The 26,575-nt window shown below is 42.2% G+C and overlaps 1 protein-coding gene and 1 long non-coding RNA gene across 5 annotated transcripts in view; one reads left to right on the top strand and one right to left on the bottom strand.

Annotated features, from left to right (window-relative positions):
* Positions 1-26,575, bottom strand: part of SEZ6L (seizure related 6 homolog like) — a 439,056-nt gene that overhangs the window by 348,278 nt on the left and 64,203 nt on the right. The gene's annotated exons all lie outside the window — the stretch shown is intronic.
* The window catches only part of LOC148532381 (uncharacterized), a 141,704-nt gene continuing 139,360 nt past the window's right edge, over positions 24,232-26,575 (top strand). For all 3 annotated transcript variants that reach the window (XR_015877722.1, XR_015877724.1, XR_015877723.1), the window contains exon 1: positions 24,232-24,427. This is a non-coding gene — a long non-coding RNA (uncharacterized LOC148532381). The remainder of the gene's footprint in view (positions 24,428-26,575) is intronic.

Below are 26,575 nucleotides of genomic sequence, written 5' to 3'. Positions count from 1 at the left end.
TGGTACACTTTTGTTAATACACTATATAAGAAGGATTCAAGCATCACAACTCCTTACATTGTGGTACTATAGCCATATTTCATGTGACAGATTTCTACTTCAAAGCTTTAAAAATGTAAATTGTGTATTCTCATTTGAAAATAGAGCTGTATGATCTTAAAAGCTTATTTTTTTAATGACATCGATGAACTATCTTCAAGCTAGTATAGCTAGTATAATGAAAAGCCTCAGAACTATCTTCAAGGTAGTATAGCTAGTATAATGAAAAGCCTCAGAACTATCTTCAAGGTAGTATAGCTAGTATAATGAAAAGCCTCAGAACTATCTTCAAGGTAGTATAGCTAGTATAATGAAAAGCCTCAGAACTATCTTCAAGGTAGTATAGCTAGTATAATGAAAAGCCTCAGAACTATCTTCAAGGTAGTATAGCTAGTATAATGAAAAGCCTCAGAACTATCTTCAAGCTAGTATAGCTAGTATAATGAAAAGCCTCAGAACTATCTTCAAGCTAGTATAATGAAAAGCCTCAGAACTATCTTCAAGCTAGTATAATGAAACGCCTCAAAACTAAAAATAAACCCATACTTATATTGTTTCCCTTTTATTTTTCCACGTTGTTTATCTTGGCATCATCTCACTGATCTTCATATAAAAATGGACTGCTCCGGTGCAAATGCTGACTAGTATCACATTAAATAATAAATAGTTTCAGGGCATGAAAAGGACTGACAGGATATGGGGTCTTCCAAAATGTAGACATTACACAGGCTGATACAAATAGCAATGGTTCTGTGTGGCTATGTGAACAATTGCATTGAATCATATATTCAGAAATAATACCTGCAAAGTGAATAAGATTTCAACTCCCGTTAGAGTGATGCCTACCATGCAGCGATGCTGTGGGTGAATGCTGCAGTTATATAATAGCCTCTGTGCATAATGAAAGATATAAAAAGTTTGTTTCTCATCAATTAAAATCTTCAGAATTGCTTGGAAAACTTGGTAAATTCCTGTCATTTAGCGGTGTGTATGGAGCATTTGTGCATTTATATGGATGCAGCTGAGTGACCTAATCAATCTTTTATCAGCACAGATTCTGTGATTTTTTCCCCCCAATTTACTGTATAGATTTCCCAATCCACCAATCTGCACCCATACATTACAGATATTTTTCAGTGACTTGCAGATCATTTTCAGGAAAGACAGATCTGCCAATCATGAAAGGCTCACCATTTTACTAGTAACGGTCTTGAAATCAGCTGATTGTTACCAGACACTAGCAATCTACAGCCCTGATGGGTCTTTGAAATCCAACATGTTGGACAACCTGATTCACCAATTCAAATCACTTTTGGGTTGGAATCTGCGATCTGTGAAGCCCATACATTGCAGATTTTTTTTACACAATCATGCAGAATTGCCCCAGTTGATTTCTGATTTATGGGGGCTTTTAATAACAATGAAGTCTATACCAAAATGAAAACATTGTGTGAAAATAATATATTTTCATGTAAACTGGTGATATGTACAAAATGGGGAGATCTTTTTATTTATGGAGTACTGTGTGTGTACAGTTATTTAAATGTTGATATAAAATCATCATTTATTGTTATTGCTTCAAAACGAACTACCTAAAAGCGAATTGACAGAAGTGACAAAAGTCCCCCACTGTTTATTCACTTCAATCTGATTTATAAATGACCTTTCCAAGTACAGTCAGATAGATATTGGATTGTTGTTAGCAAGAACACAAAAAGATTGCTTTTTGGCTAGCATTGCTAATGTAGTTATTTTCACAGTATAAACTTTGAAGTCATCAGACATTTCAGATTGCTGCAATTTATCCTATATTGGTGATGTACTGAAGACATAATTTTATTTTAAAGTAATTATTTCTCTCAGAATGTAATCAATATGTCAGCAATTACAATGGTAACATTTGTGATGTCAACATAACAATGTCGTCAGCCATGATGTCGACATTGTTAAAATGTCGACAGGCAACATGTCGACATTAGGGTTAGGCTGCGGGAAGGAGGGTTAGGGTTATGCATTAGGGGGAGGGTTAGGGGACAAAATACTCACCAGAATGCTGGAGCATCGGAGGTCTGACCCAGAAGTCACCGCCAGGTTCCAAAAGCCATGATAGAAGCCACTGCAGCCTCCAGTAGCAATTAAGTGTCCACTGGGTCACCAGCGACGATATGGCGACATTCTAACATGTCGACATTCCATCACTGTCTACATGAATGTCGACATGGTCAATGCTGACATTACCATGTCAACATTCTCATGTTGACATTATGACTGTCGACATAATTTCTCTCAACTAGTAAAATTGTTATGAACTTGCCCTTTGGCACCATGCTTGAAGTTTTGAACCAGCTCTGAGCTGGTAGAGATTAGGTCTTGTCTTATAGTTTTAATGAGACTATGTCAAAAATAATCAAAATCACCCAGGTCTGTTTACAACTATAAAAGGGATACCACAAGTGAAAGTGTTTCCACTTGGTTTCCTGCACCTTAGCGCTCATTAGCTAAGAGTCAGACCTCTATCAGCAAATCATCGGCTGCTGCCATAGTAGCGTAATAGACCCAAATAGCTTGTATCCAAATGACAACAATCGGGACCCCGTGGATACAAGCAATTTGGGTCTATTACGCTACTCCATCTTCTTCTCCCTCCCTAAAACACCGGCCAATGATGTATTGCTCCCGCTGACACAGCTCCATCTTCAACATCAGGTGGTTATATATACATCTCACGGGGAGCATAATTCACTGAGGTATTGCCCTCCCACCACTGCTACTCCGGGACAGAGTACTGGGGATCCAGATCTGCAAGGTGGTGAGGTTGATTCACGGTGAGTAGGTTGAGCTTGAAAAGCCAGCATTTGGGCTTAGTGATCCTTATATTGTATACCTGGATAAATGTACACATTAATTCACAAAGTAGATCCCTGCATTCTAAATGGATTTCTAAAGGCATAGTGGACTTTATATTTGTTCTTCTTGAGGCTATTTTGCCCTATTTTATACTAGTTTTTAATTTATTTAAATTATCTTTGGCCATATTAAGTGTTTTATTATATGTAAGGTGTATAATATATTCTAGCAATCATGCTATATTAAATGAATCTGTAACTTTTTATTATAGAGCTCCCTTGTGTGTATTTTTTCTGTTGTGTATTTAGTGTTTCCAGAACCTTTTTGGGAGCTGCAATACGGGTAACAAGTGATTATCATTATATATATATTTTTTTGTGCCTGATCTAGATATTTAGCTACATCAGTATTCTAATTTCTTTGCCATAGAACCCGCCAGCTGATTGGTTGAGAGAGGTCTGACTCTTAGCCAATCAGCGCTAAGGTGCAGGAAACCATGTGGGAATTGTCACACTTGGGCAAGCACTGTTATGTACAGTAAATACATACAGTGTTTGCGTGTCCATGGGATCAGGATTGTTGTTCCTTATTTTGCTAAGCCCCTTGGATGTCTACCTGAAGAAGAGGACCGACCAGTGCCATGGAGTAAGGTAAGTATGTAGTGTGAGAGCACATGAGTGTGTACAAAGAGTTAACATATTTGGTGTGTAAATCTTGTCTTTTTTAATTTTCTTTACAGTGGAGGTACAGGTTCCACCAGGCCCTAACTGCCCAGGCATGGTGGCACTTGTTGTTCTCCAAGTGCCGCCATGCAGGGGCAAGCTTTCTGGTACCTGTAATTCCGCTGTTAAGAACAATATTTTTAACTATTTTCACACATTAACCCTACACCCACCATCGGGAGTCAGGAAATAGCCCCGTGCTTCACCTCAGCCTTGGGTTGACCAATTTGGGGCTGGCTAATGTGATGGCAGGGGGATCCCTGCTATGGCATTACCCCCAAGCTGGCTGAGTCTGGTGCTGGTTATTGGAAATATGTGGAAACACAAAGATATTTTCCCTTTTGAAGTACCAACACAGGCTCGGAGGTCAGGAGCTGGTTATGCTTTTGGGCGGGGACCCCACGCTGATTTTATTCTTGTTACACTGTAACACACAGAAACCTGCACAGATTACATTGATATGTGCAGTGCTTCAGCAGAACATGCAGCTCACAGGCACGTCTATTGATTTATTTTATTCTGCTCTGAGTTTTTTGCGTGTTCTATCATGTTTTGAAACACGATTCTTAGTAAATCTGTGAGTTGTATTCCTGTTTATGGAAAGTAGTAGCGAGTTGGTTCAAAGGTCTATTGACTTCTATTTGAGGGTTTTGCTATTTCTGTGCAAGATCATGTTTTTGTATGTGTGTTTGCCTTTGGTAAATCTCCGAGTTGCAAATTTATTGGAGACTCACATGGGAATGCAAACTCACTCGGGAATGCAAACTTAGTAAATCTACCCATAGGATCTGTTTCAACACTTTACTCACAGTGACTAAAGTGAGAGTACTTTTCAATATTTATTAAAGAAAATAATGGGGCTGATGCAGAGTTGAACAAGGGCTGTTTGCATATATTTTGTGTGATGTCACCCTGTGCAGGCTCCGGACCTCAGTGCACGCACATACGGGTGATACAGAGTCATATATATTTTGATCACATAACTCTTGTACTGTATATGAAGAGGCGTAACTCAGCCGTAATGGGTTGTCCTCAGTAGGCAAAGCTTAGTAGGAGCATGTCGACGCATCAGTGTTCTGTTTAGTACTGGATGTATGCAACAATGCGCCTGATTCAGAGATGGACGCTATGTCGATGTTGGACATAGAAGAGTGATTTTTTGTTACTGCGCATGCGTCAAAGCCACACTGAGCATGCGCACCATTGGATTAGCGATGGCATTTGCAGAGAGAATTTATGCACAAAGTGAGTGACAGGTCGTCAGAAATTGGGGGGAGTAACAGGGTGGTTAGGAAAATGCAAACGTGTCAGAACTGTTTTCTGGGCATGCTCTAGTGATCCTCTGTGAATTTGTTCGCAGCTGCAGAGGCCCTGTAGTCTTCATGAGAGCCATTCTCTCTGAGATAGCATAGGCTTACACAGAAGTTTGATGTACAGCCATTGTGTGTCCAATGTTTTCGATGTTCCCGCGCTTGTACATAATTGGTAGATTGGGACGCCGGCTCAGTGCACAAGACATCAGCTATGTTGTTAGCATATTTTTGCAAGTCTGCTTTGTATGGAATCGCAGTCACAATGGTATTTGCATCCATTTGAACTTAGCCCCAAAATCCTTGCTGGGAGGCAGGGCCATCTCTTCCATTGGGCTTGTTGGGCAGTTGCCCAAGGGCCCGAAGCTTGTAGGGGCCTGCCAACCTTCCCCCCTGCAACCGCGGCCAGTTAGTAAATTTGTGATATTTTTATAAGCTGGCCTCCGGTGCACTGTATTCCGATCTAACCCGTCCCCCATCCCCCCTCCCCGATGACGAGTGCTCACCTCAGTCCCAGTTTCACTTCATCCGCCAGCTTCAGACCAGTCAGACAGAGTCTCTCTGCATGTGTGGGAGGTCTGATGGGCATGCAGGAAGGTTTAATTTTATTGACCATTTACATTTTTTTCCCGTGAATGGGTGGGTAGGAGCCCCAGTGCATTGCTTTGCCCAAGGCCCACACTGCTATTAAGACAACCCTGCTGGGAGGAGTATCTATTTACCCTACTATTGGGTAGATGCAAGTGCAGACTGATCATGATGACTGGTAGCAAATCATGTGTACAACTCTACATGCGTGTGAACATACAAATGTTTTCCATGCACACTTCTATAGAACAACATACAACCGATTTGCTTCCAAATCTGCGCTAGGCCCATTATTTGCAAATAACGTGATGCACTATATTTATTCTTTTCTGATTTTTGTCCTGAAGGAATCCCCTATCTTAATTAAGACATTAACCAAGGGATTCACATATGTATATTTCTATTAATTAAATCGATGATGCCTTCATATTCTATTCGATTTAATTCTAAAGTGTGGTTTTGTGCCAGTTTTGCCCTCAGTAAATCGGCAGGTTGCAAAAATGACGATAAATCACCACAAACCTCCAGAAAACCAAACCCCCCTCTTAGTAAATGTAGCCCTTAGTGTTTTGAATGTGTGGAATTGAGGACTACTCAGTGCTGAGCATACACGGAGATAACTCTGATTTCAGTGGAATCTCTAGCACCAGTTATAGGGCTGGTGCAAATGTGATAGTGATTACTGCTACTTTCACAAGTTGTTATATAGGGCATTGCACCTACATTGATGTGGATATCTCTGAAGACAGGCATTTATTTGCATTTATCCCCTAGTACAGTGGTTCTCAAACTTGGTCCTCAGGACCCCACACAGGTCACGTTTTCCAGGTTACCCAGCAGGTGCACAGGTGTATTCATTACTCACTGACACATTTTAAAAGATTCACAGGTGGAGATAATTATTTTACTTGAGATTCCTGGACTTGAGGAGACCTGGAAAACATGCACTGTTGGGGATCCTGGGGACCGAGCTTGAGAACCTGTGCCCTCGTACATAAAAGTACCGGAAGGCTTGTGTTTGCTTCCTGACATTGTTGAGTTGGGAATTCCTCATACAGCATGTGAAATCCAGAATGTTCTATTGACACATACAGTAAAAGCGTCAAATAGACAGCATAACTGGGCTCACAGCTGTGTTAGAAAGATGAATAAAGGGAGAAATGCTGTAGGACACTTTAAACCAGATTTATGAAGAACTGGGATTACAATTCCCTTGTCCTTGAAATGACTAATAGTCAGACTACTAATAGTGTGTAATTAATTTAGAAAGGAAGCATAAGACTTAAAGACTTAAAATGTAATTATTTCATTTAAGATAATGAGAATATATACATTTCTTAATGATTTACTGTAAAATAGCCTTATATGTTGCCCTATGTGTAGGTTTTATAATGTAGCACAGTTAATGTTTTAGAAAGTCTGCCATTAAATACTAATTGACTGCAGTGAAAAAAGAAAATGATGCAGAGAAACAAACACAGAGAAGAATACCTGTGGATGAGTGCATTGCGGTGAACTCTCCCAGCTCATCATGGAAAACATATACTGTATATAAGATATAGGCTGTGCTATTACCTGCAGAGGCACGTTAAGAGACGGGGGCCCATGTGCGGCAAGGTTCCCAATGTGCAGCCGGTTCTCCTTATGTGTTTTTTCTCTATGAAACATGGTGCCAGGACCCTTGACTCCCTGGCACTGCCCACTCTGCCCCAATTAGATACACCACTAGTCACTTACATACAGGGGCGGATTGGGATGGAAAACCAGCCTGGGAATTTTTCGCCAGCAGCCCTAAATGGGAGGAGGTGGAGTCTGTGAAGGGGCAGGATCTGATGACATATCTAAATGGATCGGATGGTGTATAGGGGGCAAGTGGAGGAGAGGCAGCAAGAAATCTCAGAGAGAGATGGGGGAGGGAGAGAAACAACCAAGAAAGATAGAAAGAGAGACGAAAGCTGTTTTTTTTCTTCATCATTTATCAATGTACAATCCCATCTCCTCTAAATAATAATAATAATAATAATGCCACATATCAGTGTATGCTGGGGGCTGTTTTATTCCCCATCACATCACTGTATAGTGCCTTCACCTCAATATAATATTAATACCACATATCAGTGTGTGCTGGTGGCTGTGTTATTCCCCATTCTAAATCACTGTACTGTCCCATGTCACCTATAAAATAATAGTACCACATATCAGTATGCTAGGAGCTGTATTATTCCCCCTCATATATCACTGTACAGTCCCCTCTCCCCTATATAATAATACCACATATCAGTGTGTGCTGGGAGCTGTATTATTCCCCTTCATATCACTGTACAGTCCCCTCTCCCCTATATAATACCACATATCAGTGTGCACTGGGAGCTGTCTCCCCCGATCTCATATATCACTGTACAGTCCCCTCTTCTCTATATATTAATAACAATAACACATGTCAGTGTGTGCTGGGAGCGGTTTTATTTCCCCTCATATATCACTGTACAGTTCCCTCTCCTCTATATAATAATACCACATATCAGTGTGTGATGGGAGCTGTGCTATTCCCCATCATATATCACTGTACAGTCCCCTCCATCCATATAATAATACCACATGTCAGTGTGTGCTGGGAGCGGTTTTATTTCCCCTCATATATCAGTGTACTCCCCCTCTCTCCTATATAATACCACATATCAGTGTGTGATGGGAGCTGTGTTATTCCCCCTCATATATCACTGTACAGTCCCCTCCATCCATATAATAATACCACATATCAGTGTGTGATGGGAGCTGTGTTATTCCCCCTCATATATCACTGTAAAGTCCCCTCCATCCATATAATAATACCACATATCAGTGTGTGCTGGGAGTTGTATCCCCCCTCTCATATATCACTGTACAGTCACCTCTTCCCTATATATTAAAAACAATACCACATATCAGTGTGTGCTGGGAGCGGTGTTATTTCCCCTCATATATCACTGTACAGTCCCCTCCCCCTATACAATAATACCACATATCAGTGTGTGATGGGAGCTGTGTTATTCCCCCTCATATATCACTGTACAGTCCCCTCCATCCATATAATAATACCACATGTCAGTGTGTGCTGGGAGCGGTTTTATTTCCCCTCATATATCAGTGTACTCCCCCTCTCTCCTATATAATAATACCACATATCAGTGTGTGATGGGAGCTGTGTTATTCCCCCTCATATATCACTGTACAGTCCCCTCCATCCATATAATAATACCACATATCAGTGTGTGATGGGAGCTGTGTTATTCCCCCTCATATATCACTGTACAGTCCCCTCCATCCATATAATAATACCACATATCAGTGTGTGCTGGGAGTTGTATCCCCCCTCTCATATATCACTGTACAGTCACCTCTTCCCTATATATTAATAATACCACATATCAGTGTGTGCTGGGAGCGGTGTTATTTCCCCTCATATATCACTGAACAGTCCCCTCCCCCTATACAATAATACCACATATCAGTGTGTGATGGGAGCTGTGTTATTCCCCCTCATATATCACTGTACAGTCCCCTCCATCCATATAATAATACCACAAATCAGTGTGTGCTGGGGGCTGTAGTATTCCCCCTTTTATGTCACTGTACTGTTTCCTCTCCCCTATAAAATAATAATACCACATATTAGTGTGTGCTGGGGGCTGTATTATTCCCCCTTTTATGTCACTGTACTGTTCCCTCTCCCCTATATAATAGCAATGTCACATATACGTGTGTGTGTGTGTGTGTGTGTGTGCTGGCAGCTGTGTTCATCCCCCCCAGAGGATCACAGCCTTTATCCAATCCTGGTCTCACTGCTCCACCAGCCGTGTTCAGATCGAAGAGCAGTTCAGCCAGTGACGATGCGCAAGCTGTGCTCTTTAATGAGGAGGCCACACTGGAGTGAGACACCTGGTGGTGGGGAGAGGTAACTACAAGGCAGTGTTATTGGCAGCCCTGAGAGACCGTGGCCCAGCCGCCTGACATCTTTGGCTTCTCCACCGCCGCCGCTTCTAACATGCACGGCCACAGCAGTGAAGGCCCATATCCGGCCCAGCTGGAAGTACCCCGGTTTCCCGGCGGCCCAATCCTCCCCTGCTTACATATATATCGAGCTCCATAAGATTCCAATGCCCACTTACCATAATTAATCAAAGTAGTTGCTCATGCAGGCTGGCCAAGGATATTTTAAGAAATTAGTAGAAATGTTGGCAAGATTTTTGTTACCCCTCCCCCTCACACACACACACCACCCCCTCGTACACACATATGTATATGTCCCAATTTTTTTAAATGAAGAATTCGGATAGAGGGCACATACAGGAAGGGGTCGTGGTATGGTCAGTACTACCATTAGGCAGCTGGCTAGGCACCAACAACTCGGTCGCTCAACTGAGGCCACCTAGCACTACAATTAAGGACATCTCTGAGTGACATCCTTATTTCACTTAATTTTTGCTGCACTGCTGCAGAGAACCAGGCGGCAGTCCAGGGGTGGGTAATAAGCGACACTCCAGGTGTTGTTGAACTTCAAACCATGCCTTGCAACAAATGTGGCAAGGCATGCTGGGATGTGAAGTTCTACAACACCTGGAGGGCCGCTTACTGCCCACCCCTAGTCTATACCCTTCCCTCCCAACCAATGTGTATGTGAAGCTCTGACCCCAGCATAGGCAAATGCAGGGGGGGTTTCTGTCTGCCTGGAAACCCCCCTTCCCAGCCCACACCATGACCACAATAGAAAAAGTAATGTAAAATTGTATTAGAAGTGCTGCTTGTTATGCTTGGTATCACAAATGAAATAATTAGCAGTACCTGTGGATCTTTTAACATGTATTAGCTAGTAATAAATAACCTGTGCATCAACTAGGAGATCTGGAAAACATTCACTGTTAAAGATGTGCTGCTATAGAGCTCAATATGTACATATATGTCCAGGGCAGTGCTAGGATATTCTGCTGCTCCAGGACTTGCTCTAATACTCTGGAATAGTGCCCACATCTAGCCATAACTCAGCATGTAATGGCTTACTGTGATCGCTGGTCCTGTACATGCTGGAATTATGATACACAATACACTTTGTATGATGCATATTAAAGCTGATTAAGTGCTAATTCTACCCTCTTCATGGACTGGCCACACTCACTCTAAAATCAAGCATTTGGAAACCCCTCTCTAGAAATCCTGTGTTTGCCACTGCCCAGAAGGAATGAGAAGCAGGAGGTGAATGAAAGATACAGACAAATGGTCAGTTATTAAGGTGCTCTACAGTAGGCGACTCTCTTGTCACTCACTAGACATACAGTATACCGTACTTAGGGCCTGATTCAGAGGCGCTCGTAAGCGGCCGCTCTTTCGCTCTGAGCGATGTTCGCACATCTGCGCATGCGTATGGGTCGTAATGCACATGCGCCAACCAGTCATTGTGGTCGGAAATCGTGTGTTCGCAAAATAGCGAGTGCCTGCTAATTTGAGTGACAGGATGAGGCGTTTGTGGGTGGTAGCAGGGGAAGGTGCTTGAAAACGGGGAGTGGAGATCCGAATGCAGGCGTGCCAAACGGTCAAAACGGGCGTTTTAAGGGTGTGCATAATTAACAAAGCAGCGTCATCGGCCACGTCACTTGGTTGTCTCTTAGCCTGAACTGTTCGCATGATTGCGGTAGGAAAATCCAACCACAAGCACTGCGAGCAGTTCAGACGCCTTTCGATGTACTTTATAAATCTAATAAATAGCGGAGATGACGTATGATGTGAACGGCCAGGGGGCGTTTTTACAAAATAGCGAGCGCATATTTAGTTCGCTCACTCAGACATAGAGGCGTCAACAGACTGCAAAGAGCTAAGGGGCTAAGGGGAGGGTTAGGCACTAGAGGGAGGGTAAGGTTTAGGCTGTGTGAGGGGGGAGGGGCGGTTAGGTTTAGACTGCGGGGATGGGGGGTTATGTTTAGGCACTAGGGGGAAGGTTAAGTTTAGGCTGTGGGGAGGGATAGGGGTAGGGTTAGGTTAGGCTTACTTACCTGGAGGTGTTGGGATTGTAACCTGATCAGGATGCCAGCGTTGGGATTTTTTTTAATAAACAATAACAATAGTTAGAATATGGTGCAGGACACTTTGTCACAGATATAGAAAAAAACATGTTTTGTCACTGGTATGTGAGTAGACAGAGCCGTAACAGGGCTTAAATGTGCCCTGTGTCGGCCCGCAGCACTGGTAAGTGTAAATGCAATGCTGACTGGAGCACCCTGAGTATGCTCCAATCAGCTGCACACTGACTACAAGGTGCCTGTCTGGAGCGTCTAAAGGTCACGCATCACAGCAGTGATCCTTGCTACATGGTACCGTTCCAGGCAAGCTTCTAGCAGAGCCCTGTGCTCTGTGCCATGGCATCGGTCGCACACCCCTAGTTACGGCCCTGTGAGTAGATATTTGGTATTGGGGGAGCGGCCCCATAGAGTGAACCTTCTACTGGTCCTGAATTGTAGCTAACATGCATAGGACATGGCCATTTCATCTTAGGGGCATTCGACTTCTCCAGGGAGCTTAGGATTCATTGGGGTGCTCCCAAACCTCTCCCCAAATACCTCCTCATGTTGCTTTCTAAGTGATTAAAGGCAATTGGCAAGAAAAGTAAGTGATATTTAATCAGATTAGTCTATTTCTTCTTTATATAAATGCTGTTTGAGTACAAGTTATTCTAGGAAGCGCTAGTGAATTATACGTGCCTAAATCTGGTATTTATTTGGAAATGCAGTCTGCAAACTATTGTATGAGTCAAATAAAACATAACTATTAATAAAATATTAAGTCCTAGTTAACAAAATGTTTGCCCTCCAGAAATTCCAATGTAGCAACATCATTGGATGGACAATTTGATCACTATTTCCAGCTTCTTGAGGAGTATGTTATAAAACCTTATCTTACCTCTGTGCTTTTGTCTAGGCAACTAGGGGCCTGATTCAGACCCACTCGCGAGCGGCTGTCAAGACCATCGCGACCATCATCCTGCACGCTCGTATAGGCTGTGGGTGGTGAACCACAGCTATACGAGCGTCCAGGAGGACGCTCCATATTTATGGAGGTGGGCCCTGATTCAGAGCGAGCGCTCTGGTCAGAGCGTCCGGCTCTGAATCAGGGCCTATGTGCATTCTATTACAATAATTGATTAAGAGATGTAATTGCATTAATCATTGAGTATGATGAGTTAATTGTGAGGAACATTTAAAATAACCACTGCTAAACCCCAAAAGCATGCCATTAACAGAGAAACGTAAACACAGTTATTATTTGGAACAGTTAGCAAACTACTTTTTTGGGGGCCTATACATCATCACTTAATTTTTACAAAAGGAAGTGAAAATGCAATTGTAAAAATTAAGTTTTCAGTCATTCATCACGAAGGTAAAGCAGGAGATATCACAAATATCTCCTACATACCTTCCTCTCATGGAATGGCCCACTGTCCCCATACACTAGTATCACAAATATCTCCTACTTACCTTCCTCTTGTGAAATGGCCCGCTGTCCCCATACACTAGTATCATAGATATCTTCTACTTACCTTCCTCTGGTGGAATGGCCCGCTGTCCCCATACACTAGAATCACAGATATCTCTTACTTACCTTCCTCTCCCGGAATGGCCCGCTGTCCCCATACACTAGTATCACAAATATCTCCTACATACCTTCCTCTCATGGAATGGCCCGCTGTCCCCATACACTAGTATCACAAATATCTCCTACTTACCTTCCTCTCGTGGAATGGCCCGCTGTCCCCATACACTAGTATCACAAATATTTCCTACTTACCTTCCTCTCGTGGAATGGCGCGCTGTCCCCATACACTAGTATCACAGATATCTCCTACTTACCTTCCTCTGGTTTAATGGCCCGCTGTCCCCATACACTAGAATCACAGATATCTCCTACTTACCTTCCTCTTCCGGAATGGCCTGCTGTCCCCATACACTAGAATCACAGATATCTCCTACTTACCTTCCTCTTCTGGAATGGCCTGCTGTCCCCATACACTAGTATCACAGATATCTCCTACTTACCTTCCTCTGGTGGAATGGCCCGCTGTCCCCATACACTAGTATCACAAATATCTCCTACTTACTTTCCTCGGGCGGAATGGCCCGCTGTCCCCATACACTAGTATCACAAATATCTCCTACATACCTTCCTCTCATGGAATGGCCCGCTGTCCCCATACTCTTGTTTCACAAATATCTCCTACTTACCTTCCTCTCGTGGAATGGCCCGCTGTCCCCATACACTAGTATCACAAATATTTCCTACTTACCTTCCTCTCGTGGAATGGCCCGCTGTCCCCATACACTAGTATCACAGATATCTCCTACTTACCTTCCTCTGGTTTAATGGCCCGCTGTCCCCATACACTAGAATCACAGATATCTCCTACTTACCTTCCTCTTCCGGAATGGCCTGCTGTCCCCATACACTAGAATCACAGATATCTCCTACTTACCTTCCTCTTCCGGAATGGCCTGCTGTCCCCATACACTAGTATCACAGATATCTCCTACTTACCTTCCTCTGGTGGAATGGCCCGCTGTCCCCATACACTATAGTATCACAGATATCTCCTACTTACTTTCCTCGGGCGGAATGGCCCGCTGTCCCCATACACTAGTATGGGACCAGACTTCATCAAGCTTCGAAAATACACTATTTTCGGAGCTTCAGTGTGGCAGCATCGCCATCTTCAGATGGTGAATGCTCCCACTTGTGGATCGCAACCCGCTCCTTCTCTATGGATCCCTCCTCCCCTGTTCATCTCCTTCCACCAGACATTGGGGCTCTTATGCACATGCGTGACCTGTAGGTCACACATGCGCACTACCATCCAAAAGGAGCACTGAAACCGCTCGCGGGGACAGCTGATTTCACATCAGCTGTCACCGCATCGGAGCAAAGATGAATTTCTCCAGATTCCATGGCGAGTTAGAATGTTGATTATCGGGGTCTGAATGGACCTCGATAATTAACATCATGAATAGGCCACTTAATCAGCTAGGGAAGGGATTTTAAGCACTGACACTTTATAATTGCTAAAAAAATTTATTAAATAGCTATAGCACAGTGCTAATGCAATGCAATGACACTGAATTGGAGGAGCAGTAGGCAACTAGGAGTACTTACCTTATACAGACAGCACTGTTCACTTTCTGTTGTTATCCTATCTCACACAGGGAGTTCCTGCACGTGATCACGTAAGGCAACAGCTCCCAGTCATTGATAGGCTGTGTAGTGATGAGGTCACTGCAGTGTTGAAATCGCAGCATATGCTTGTGCACACTGTCCCCATACACACCATAATGTTAGATGCCATCTCTGCACTTGACAGCAAAAATACCAGAGTCTCTGGCATTCTAGTTAGCTGGCAGCATTAGTGGTGAGCGAGTCACTCAGTGACCAGCTACATATAGTGATGCAGTGGCACCCTTCCCTTTAGTTCATGCCTAGTTATTAGACACTCAGGACTGAGCAGTGAGTTGAAGATATAAAGTATGACATCCTTTGGGCACTTCTGGTTGGCATAATATGACTTGGGGGTACTTCTGTGGGGCATAATATGGGATTCCAAAATCAAATCTGCTCAGAGGAGGACAACATTTGATGTTCTCATCTACCCTGAAAAGAAGGCTGCAGACTGGGGATATGATAATATGGGGACATAATATAGGGGGATATTGTTGTGGCATAATGATGAGAAAGGGACTATTTACAGAAGAATAATTCTAGATATGCTCCCTTGAGTGGTACTAACCCCCTAGGCAGGGATAGGCATGCCCCTTCAGTGACACACCAGGTGCAGAGTATTCCTCTGTAGATATCCCTGAGTGCACCCTCTGATGAAATTTGCTGCGTACGCCTATGAATCCCAATCAGCCAGGGACTGAAACCACTGCAACATGTGATCAAGTGCACAAAAAGTATCAGGGAGGGGATGGGACAGAGAACCACTTTCTCGGTAAGGTGTGTGTCTTGGGTGAATGATGAACCTATAAGTCGATGGACTGGCTTGGGGTCCCCTTGATCCATGGGCCTGTACACAGCAGCTCACTGAACCAGGGTAGCAAATCATTGGTACACCCACCTCCAGGAGTTTGCCAGCAGTGAGTCAACTAGTGCAGCTTTCAGCAGGAGCAGATTTGGAGTAAAGACAAATGCAAAACTTACTAATCTTAGTGGAAATATCCAAATGTGTTGTTTCTATTTAACTAGTCGAACTGCTAATGATTAAAGGGACAATATTAGTTTTTTATATTGATTATTTTAATTTCCTACAATATGTTTTAAAGGCTAGTCAGTATAAGCATGGGATGGGTATAGATTTTTAAAAAATGTTGTGGCAGTTTTCATGCAACTGGCTGGGCCTGAAATGACCCCATGCAATATTTAAGGTTTAATTCTAAACAACTTCACATAGGCTCCATGGGACCCCCTTTACCCATAGCCAGGAACCATTACTTTGCAAGATTTGCACCTTGTTAGTGCCAGTAATGAATGGTCTATTCTCAATGGCCAGTAATGAATGGTCTATTCGCAATGGCCAGTAATGAATGGTCTATTCTCAATGTATGTCACTATATATGTCAATGAGATCAATAAGGAATAAAGTGGTAAATTAAAAATATTTGAAGTAAACAAGCCAAAATAGTTAGCACACATTAATACATACAATAAACACAGTTATACGAACAAGATGAGTTTCCTTGCAGATAAAAGTGACAATGTCACTAAAAAGCAATATTGATACACAAGTTCCATAAAAAGGGTGTATCTTTGTGGTAGTGAAAGTGATTCACCGTTATTGTAGACCAGGTGATAGAATGTTTCCACAAATATAGATGGAAAAGCAACTGTAAGCACAATAAATGGAGTGTTTAATCTGATAGTACTCCTTGTTATGCTATAGTCACACTCCTGTGATATGGCTCAAATATTCACTTCCTATTTAGGAATAAACAGTGACCCGTTTGGTACACTCAGTCTCAGACTGTCTGCCACGCATGTGATACAATCCTGGAAAACTCAATAAAAAATCATGTATGGATGATCGTTAGGAGTATAAGATAGACCTGGAGGTAGCTCTCATGTTCAAATCCAAGTTGATCTGAGAAATAAACGATGATCACTAATATAAATACACCGTACACAGCCTATATGCAAGTGGAGTATAGACCGAGTCACTGCAAAATGATTGCTTTAATGAACTTCACGGCATGAGAAACTATGGTATTTGATAATACTCACAGTCCATGGAACCAGCAGGCTTGGGGGCCCCCCTATCTGGTAGAAATATTCTTACCACCGGTTCCTGATTAGAAAAGTGAATGTGCGCACATCCAGATCGAGTACTGCCAATTAACGGTGCAGCCGTTGGGTCTCAAACATACGGATGTGGCTGTCAAATCCTCAACGCGAGCGTCCGTAGTATGTGTGTCAGCTGACACCGGCAACGGCAATAGTTAGCGTGTGCACAGCCAAATCATGTGCCGCCGACAAACAGTGCAGCCGCTGGGTCTAAAGCACAGGAGTGGAACTGTCAGATCCTTAGTCGGGATGTCCGTGATACATGTGTCAACTGACACCAGCAAAGGTGCACCACCTTTGAAAAAGTCCTAGGTCACGCGTTAGGCGGGGCTAAGCTAATTGATACATTTATCATCCATCCACCAAAGGAGTGCCAACATACAGTTTACCAGTGTGCCGATTCAGTCATACCAACGGACTGCCATGCCTCTGCCCAGGGAACCAACTCTTGCGGAAGCCTACCAGCACTGCTAACTAGGACCCCATAATTAAACTGGACATTGGATTTGGTAAATATGAGTATGGACTGACATTTAAAACTTCAAACGCTCTACATCATGTGATTACAATTTTATCTTCAAGCACCTATAAGAGGCTGATGTGATTGGTGGATCGGATTGTTTTTATGTATAATATGCATTTATGTACTCTTTTTTTAATATAATTTTTCATGTCATTTACTAAGTCCACTTTATTAAAGTAGTACCTTCCTTTAATTACAAGTGAGCACTGTTATTTTCCTTTTTCTGTACTATCCTATACTGCTAACGATTATCCATACATGATTTTTTATTGAGTTTTCCAGGATTGTATCACATGCGTGGCAGACAGTCTGAGACTGAGTGTACCAAACGGGTCACTGTTTATTCCTAAATAGGAAGTGAATATTTGAACCATATCACAGGAGTGTGACTATAGCATAACAAGGAGTACTATCAGATTAAACACTCCATTTATTGTGCTTACAGTTGCTTTTCCATCTATATTTGTGGAAACATTCTATCACCTGGTCTACAATAACGGTGAATCACTTTCACTACCACAAAGATACACCCTTTTTATGCAACTTGTGTATCAATATTGCTTTTTAGTGACATTGTCACTTTTACCTGCAAGGAAAATCATCTTGTTTGTATAACTGTGTTTATTGTATGTATTAATGTGTGCTAACTATTTTAGCTCGTTTAATTTAAATATTTTTAATTTACCACTTTATTCCTTATTGATCTCATTGACATATATAGTGACAGCGCAGATTTTTGTTTTTGTATGTTCTTCTTAAATTCAAACGTACACAGAGTTTGATATCTGCTGCAGTCTTATATATTGTCTTTTATGTATATGTCATTTGTGTATTAGTGTTTAGCGCCAGAATTGATCTTTTTGTCTATATTCTCAATGTATGTCAGACTGCAGCAGAGCTTCAAATATTACAATGTTCTCTCCCACCAGCTTGTTCCTAAATATCTCATGAGCCATTTCTATTCAATCTCATCAAGGCTGTCATTCCTTATATATGGTCTATTTCAGGAGCTGGAAGGTTTAAGTATCTTCTGAACTGTATAGTTCCTGAACATGCGACTAATATTGTAGTTTGGTGTGGGTATAAGAGTTAAAGTAAAATATTTATAAACGACAAGTTAATGACTTTCCACAAATAACTAAAGAATACAGTTTATTGCCAACTACTAAAATAATTGTAATCAGTTCATTTATTTTCTGAGCAAAGCTTTAAAGGTCTGAGTTGTCCTGCTAAAATGCAAGACAGGAATACAATAAAAAATACTTCCAAATTAAAACTTGTAAAAAAGCATAACAATTACCTGTAAGTAAAACTAAAGTTATCTGGCCTAGTACTCGTGTCTACAACCTGGCAACTGGCAACTCTGAAATAAATTAGAGGACCTTTGGTGGGAAAGCAATCTGTCCTTATACTGTATTAATGTTTTCAAAAAGTAATAGCTTCTATTCCTTATAATGCAACATTTAGATTATGTGCATCATTCCAAACTCATATGGTAAAATAGATATAGGATGTGGCTGTCTGATACTAAAACTTCACCTTTCAAAGACAAAGTATTTATTTAACTGCATGATTAAACCACACACAATTTATACATATTTTAGTAAATGAAGCCTTTAATAGGTCTTCTAATATTGAGCGGACGAGAACATACTGCTCCTGGAATAGTGACAAAGATAAACTGCAGTGTGCACCAATGAAGAGCTCGCTGTCCTATGTACCTAATGAAGCATCACATTTCAGAGTGAGCTTTGCAAGAAGCTAGATAAGGTCACAGTAAAAGAGAAAACATATCAACATTTAGCAACTGCTGACATTTACCCTGTTTAGTTCAAAATGCAACTTTTGGCTGATTGAATTTAACTGACTTTAATGACACAAGATCATGATACCTAGTTGTAATTAATCATTATGTTAATTTATGTGATATATATATTTTTATTTTCTATGGATCTTTTATTCCCATAAGGATTTCTGTACAAAAGCCGTGAAGAGCCATGAATTAATTTTTAATGAAGGAAGTTAAGACAAATAAGAGTTTAAAAGCATTTGAAACAGACATGAAGCTATCTTTCATACTTACAGGTCATGGATCATTAATTAATTGATTGGAGTGAAACCAAACAGATCAATATTTGGCGTGGCCCTTCTTTTAAGCTTATTTATTTGTGCCTCTAAGGGTATGGAAAAGAATGAAATGAAGCTACTATGTGGAGAAACTATTACGTTAATGAAAATATCATCAAAAGTCAAAATAATAATATTTATAAAATATAAAACTGTACCTTGGTTTGTGTGCCATTTCTTTTATTATATTTACATCATTACACCTAATCTAGTGATAGTACACACACTAACTATAACCTATCAAACACTACTCCCTACTGTCGCTTTCCGAGACTTTCCCCCAGTAAGATTGTTCTGTATGACATTTTACAAGTTTAGTCTTTGGGACCAGCTAGAGGTTCACATAGTGGAAAGTGTAAAAACATACAACCCACAGTACTGCCACCTTCTCAACGGGATACATTCAATATCCTGATACCTGTCAGAATCTTAGTGCCGGCATCCCAACCGCTGGCATCATGAAGGTAAGTAGCAAATTTGGGGAGGGTTTGAGTTAGGGGTTAGGGTTAGGCATTAGAGGGAGGGTTCAACTTAGGCACTAGGGGGGAGGGTTAGGTTTAGGGTGCGGGGAGGGGAGGTTAGGTTTAGGCACTAGGGGGAGAGGTTATGTTCAGGCACTGGGGAAGGAGGGTTAGGGTTATGGTAGGGAAAGGGGGAGGGTTAGGGTACATACTGAAAGCTGTCGTTATCCGAACCCTGTCGGGATGTCAGCGTTGGGATTTTGTGTCAGCATTCCGTACCCATCACTTATCAACACCAGATATGTCAATAGAGTGGAAAGAGTTTGGCAGAAATTATACTTTGTAATAGCGCCAAACTCTTTATCACTCTTTTGACTTATCTATTGCACTTTATTTGGTTACCGGATAGAACCACTAATTGAATAGGAAGCTCTTTTTAATTTTAGTAGTAAAGTTCCAAGAGTTACACCACTTTATGATCACCTTTATTAAATCAAACTCTTCCAGTGATATGATAAGCAATGTACTTCCTAGAAGCACAGTTATTTTTAATGTTCATTTATTTTTTAAACCACCCAAAAAGATAAAAAATTATTAATGGAGCACATTAATGGAGCACTTTATTACTAACCTACTGTAAATTTGGTCCATTTTTTTGTTCTTTCAATTTCGCATTATACTTAACTTAGCTTTGTGTAAGAAATAACACCTTTTGTGGGATGTATTTAGCCATTCATATCAGAATAAAGTATTTTATAATTGTTACAGTACAAAGTTGCAATACATTAATTTGGAATAAAGTAGATTAAATTTTACCGTGTCTGTTTTATCACTGGTCAATGCAGTGTTTAATATATATTTTTTGCAATTTTGATTATGTAATAATTTTTATAGCTTCTATATACATTTTAATGTACATTTGGTTTTGTTCTGATTATGCAACGTTCACTTTAAATTAACTATTTAGGGTGTTACATATGTGATGTTCTTTTTCTGGCCTATTAAAGATTATGGTAAAGTTAGTATTTTTCTAGTTCATGTACACTTCTATTTATTGATTAAATTGGCTAATTTACATTAGCCTTGTAACTTTTTTGCTTTAATGTTTATGAATTATTTAAATACATGTAATTATTTTTAAATATAATTATTACATGTTATTGTGGTTTGAGCATTTTCTTTAGAGATGGTTTCAGGGATATAGATAATTTTTCTGTTAAATATCTTTTCACTTCTACTGTTAATTCAGAGAAAAGTTGGAGACAATTAAAAAATTAGACATCTAATTTTAAATTATGTGCAATATTATCGTCTCCAGATGTATGCTTGTTTGACAGTAACCAAATTATAAATAAGCCCAGGGACTGCATTAGTAAAAATTGGCGTCTCTGGATGTTAAACGAATTATTAGTGCATACGTATTTTAAATTACCGGTATAAAGCATTTTATTTTTAAATATATTTCTGTGTATTTCTCTCCTCTGTTTTAAGATGCTCTATCTCCTGTCCACCTTTTGTGAGGTATATCTTACAAGAGAGTATCTACCATGAAAGCTAGGGCCTTATTGTTGACAAAATATAAAAGTTAAATTAAAAAGAATTAGATTTCTATGAATTTTATATGTATAAATTCCTGCTTAGAAATAAAGTATTAAAGCAGTGATAGGTAACATGACATACTTCAAGTCATGCGGAGGCCTCTAGACATCAAAAGGGCCGCACATTACCACTTTACCTCAGAAAGAAATTAAAATAAGACATTAAAAAATTACACATAGACATTTTCCTCTCACTGTATCTCCCACTCCCTCTGCACATTATACATCCCCAAATATAAAAAATATAAAAACCTCTAAAAACTAAATAAAAAAAGCCCCCCAAAAATATTCTTATCCTAATATACATCACTTATTATTCCCAAATTGCCCTTCATTCCTCAGTGATTTTATTAGTCCAGGTGAACGTATAAGCTGGATTCTGAAAAAAAATGAGTTCAGTAAACAAAATGGCTACTTCCCCTATATCAGGGGTCTTCAACATTGGCCCTCCAGCTGCTGTGGAACTACACATCCCAGCATGCACTGCCATAGTTTTAGCATGCTGTTATATAAAAAAGGTGGCAGTGCATGCTGGGATGTGTAGTTCCCCAGCAGCTGGAGGGCTAAGGTTGAAGACCCCTGCCCTATATGAAGATAAGTACCCTTTTTTATTTTTTTGCATTAGATGCACCATTTTTGGCTTAACGAGCAGGGTAATCCATAGATTCCTACACTTAATTCGGAAGCTATGGGTTAAAGCGCGTTACCCCAGGGTTCAATAATGATTGAGTAGCTCCGGGCATTAAACCCTGAGCTTTAACTGTGCAGTAAACACTGCAGGTAATTAAATCTGACTCTGTGTGTAGTTTTGTTTTGGGCCATTGTTAACACAGACCTGGCCAACTTGTGGCTTTCCAGCTGTTGTGAGACTACACATCCCAGCATGTACTTCCACAGTTTTAGCATTCCCTAATAACAAAACTGTGGCAGAGTATTCTGGGATTTGTAGTTTCACAACAGCTGGAGAGACACAGGATGGCTGGGCCTGGTATACAATTTTATAGAATGAGACTAGTACAAAGCAACTTGTGTATGTAGCTATACAGAAGTCATTAACACAGAGAAAATTTAAAATTTGAGATAACATATTTCTTCCTGTTCTATATCCTGCTGTGATGTTTTTGAAATTAAATAAGAGTGGTATGCTTATCTCACACACCCAACATGCTAAAGTAGAAAATGTGGCACAGTGGTGTCACTTTGGGAATGTGGATCGCACTGTGTGCCATTCTTCGAGTGGGTGACATCCATAGTGACCAGGAGCCGGGCACTGCACTGTGATGTTATTGTGCAGGGCCCAGCTCCCTGTCACTGAGGAGGAGCCAGCAGTGTGGTAAGAGTCTCTGAGGGCAAACAGACATCTCTGGGGTGGGCTGGTCATGCTCCCAGAGTAATGAAACTGGGGGTGCCGTGAGACCATGCCCCTCCCTCAAAAGGCCATTCCCCCTTCTTGGTAGCGTGAAGAGAGCCGTAAAGGGACTTTACTTGCCGCACTGGGTGTCACCGAACCCTGGGACACCGCCGTTATATAAGTGTGTAACACATATTTCTTAGTAAAGATACTTGAAACACACTAGATAAGGATGAACATACAGCCACACAGAGAGATACTGTATCATTACAAGCGATCTGCAAAATAATAAACAACACACTTAGAGGAAACAAATACCCAGAATTCCACTTACCACTGTGGTATATGTCAGCGGGGCAGTAGCCAAACATCCGCATTACAAATTCCTCATAATCTTTGAAGGAATGTAAAAGAAAACCACTTACATGAAGAGGACATTATTTGTTGAACTTATAGGTGCACACGTATTCTCCTAAAGTAACAATTATTCCAAAGTCCCTTTAGTGTTGCAGACCCAAGTGACAATAGTGATTGACCGTCTTGGCCTCATATGCAACAGTTATTATTTTAAAGCATTTCAGTGCAAATAATATGCTCTTTTTCTCATGTCTATGAGACATCATGCATCCCTAGGGCATATCTATAATGGGTTCAGGGTGTACATGGCACACACAGCGCATACCCTGCATTCATACAATATGCTTACCTGTCCAGTGTCAATGTCAAAGAATTCACAGGGAAAATTGCAATGCCGCCATTTTCACGAAGATCTGCACATGTGCAGTAAGAAAAAATCACTGGGAACATGGTGTGTGTGACATGTTCCCAGACACCTGTGTATGTACAGTAGACTTTGGCACAGTGCAATAATCTACATTGCAACTGTGCTGGCAAGAGGTGTGGGGCATGTATGGAGGCTGCACATGGGCACCTACTCTCTTGAGCTGCCCCTAAGGCACTGCCGCTTAGCACAGCGATGCAGGATGTCTTAGTGCTGATATGCAGGGGCGGATTGGGCCGCCAGGAGATCGGGACAGTTCCCGCTGGGCCGACTCAAATGTGCTTCTGCCCCACTCCCCCAGGGCCGGCCGCTAGTACTCAGTGTCCGGGGGCTGGCCTGCATGTAAACAAGCGCAGGTGCAGTGTCTGACTAACACTGGCCACGCTGAAGGGACCGCGGCAGGCTGCATTGCTCTGCAGAGCTTTATTATAGAGGGCTGCTGCTGGCTGCTGTGCTGACTACCGGCTGCGTACTTTGACCTGTCTACTGAGTGAGTAGGGAGGCGGGGCTCCACTCTGTGTACTGAAGCAAGGAGACACACAGCCCCGTCCCCTGCTGAGAGCAGCAACACGTAGGATGTGTAGGTAATGAATCCGTGTGTGACAGGAAGGGGAGGAGCCAGGCAGTAACTGGGCCCGGGGTCTCAGAAGAGCCAGGAGCAGCTGCAGCACAGAGAGGGAATGGATCCTCTGATCTTAAATGTCGGCAGCTTGGCAGCATCATGACTGTGGCTGGTGAGTGAGTCCAGCAGGTGACTGTCCCTGTTGTTATATAGGGGATGCAGTGGGGGCTGTGTTGTTATATGGGGGATGTCGTATTATAGCTTTGTTGTTATATGGGGCTCTGGTGTTTTATAGGTCGATGTGGTGTTATAGTGGGCTGTGGTGTTATATAGGGGGTGGTTGTGTTGTATAGGGGCGGTGGTGTTGTTTAGGGCTGTTGTGTTATATAGGGGCTGTGGTGGTATATATAGAACTGTATTTCAGTGTATAGGGGGTTGTGTCTGTATATAGGAAGCTTTGGTGTTATATAGAGCTGTGTGTCAGTATATAGGGACTGTGGTATATAGCGCTGTGTGTCGGTATATAGGGACTGTGGCATATAGAGTGGTGTGTCAGTATATAGGGGCTGTGGTATATAGAGCTGTGTGTCATTATATAGGGCTGTGGTATATAGAGCTGTGTGTCATTATATAGGGACTGTGATATATAGAGCTGTGTGTCATATAGGGACTGTGGTATATACAGCTGTGTATTTATATAGGGACTGTGGTATATAGAGCTGTGTGTCATTATATAGGGGCTGTGGTATATAGAGCTGTGTGTCAGTATATAGGGGCTGTGGTATATAGAGCTGTGTGTCAGTATATAAGGACTATGGTATATAGAGCTGTGCAGGGGCGGATTGGGCCACCGGGACAGTGTGAATGTTTCCGCTGGGCCAGTCCCATCCTCCCCTCCACCGGGCCGGCTACCACTGCCTGCAAGCCCGGGCAGGCAGTCGCGCTTCCAGAATCTGCGGTGTGGGCGATCTAGGGCCACCGCCAGCCGCATGTGCATGTCTAGCTGCGGGAAGCAGACAGGAGGAGACAAGCAGTGGATGTTCGCCGGGCCGGCTGCTCTGTGTGCTATACAACCCAATCAGAGCAGCCAACAGCTCCGCCTCCCTGTTTACCTCAGTCTCGGCAGGTGCGCATGTGCTGAGCACCCCCCCCTCTGCTGACGGGACGACGATCTGGTGCCGAACAGCCCAACATGTTGGCCCCTGCTGCATGCCACTGCATGGGCTCGTCAGTTGCATGGTCAAATTGGCCTGTATGTAGGGCCGACCTGACGATGCGGCTGCCGACCCAATGGGAGCACATCGCACAACATAGTGGGTATACACTGCACAATTTTCATGATTTGCCGTTCCGATCCATCTGAATTGGGCAAATCATTAAAAAAAAAGTCTAGTGTGTACGCACCTTTATCCTGTCACCCACCACACCTGTCCCTGCAGACTCTCTCACCCTGCCCCCCACCACATCTGTCCCTGCAGACACTGAGGCTGCTGGTGGCAGTGCCACCCGTGGCTGTGGAAGGGACTGGGAGCTCCTCTCTTCTGCTACCAACAGATCAGGTTGTTCTTCTGTGGGGGGGCTGGGGCAATTAATGTGAGTTTTATATTTTTCCAAAGAGTTTTTTTTTTCTTTCAGGGGGAGCCAATCTGTTTTTTTACCTGTGAAGGCCAGTGTGTGCTATTTTTTTCTGTGGCAGCCAATGTGTGTGGCTATTATTCCTATCGAGGCCAATAGGTTTGCTTTTTTTTTTTTTTTTCCTGTGGGAACCAATGTGTGTTATTGTCTTCCTGTAGGGATCAATGTGTCATGATATAATAGTGTCCGCTGCTGCTGCTACAACAGACAGTAGTACAGAAATTCCGGCCATTACCTCAGTTGCTGCATCCACAAGAGCATAATCTCAGAAGTCAGGTAAAGAGGTGGCCGATATACACTTGGTTGAAAACAAGAGAGATGTAATGGTGCTCTCACTTCTTACGGGAAAACTAACTGATGTTTATAGCTTTGTTCACTCTGGAGTGATAGTCCATGTGGATTCTAAGAACCATCGGGCTTGCGAGGAGACCCTGTGGTAGGGTCTCAGCTCTTGCAAGCCCGAGTGGACTTCCTGCTCTAATAGAGCAGGAAGTCCACTACTGACATCACTAGTGATGTCAGTAAGGCAGCCCACACATGCCAGGCGTTCCTTTGGGAATGCCTGCGTTTTCTCAACCACCCCCCCACCCGCCTACAAAACGGGCCGAGCTGTCAATCATCATCAACAGCTGCCCCGTCTTGTAGCGAGCCCCGGAGCGACTGAACTTCAGTCGCTCGCTGGGGC

Source organism: Taudactylus pleione, unplaced genomic scaffold, assembly GCF_031769625.1.
Source record: "Taudactylus pleione unplaced genomic scaffold, aTauple2 ptg000078l, whole genome shotgun sequence".
NCBI classification, from domain to species: Eukaryota; Metazoa; Chordata; class Amphibia; order Anura; family Myobatrachidae; genus Taudactylus; species Taudactylus pleione.
This window is presented reverse-complemented; position numbering and strand designations above follow the sequence as displayed.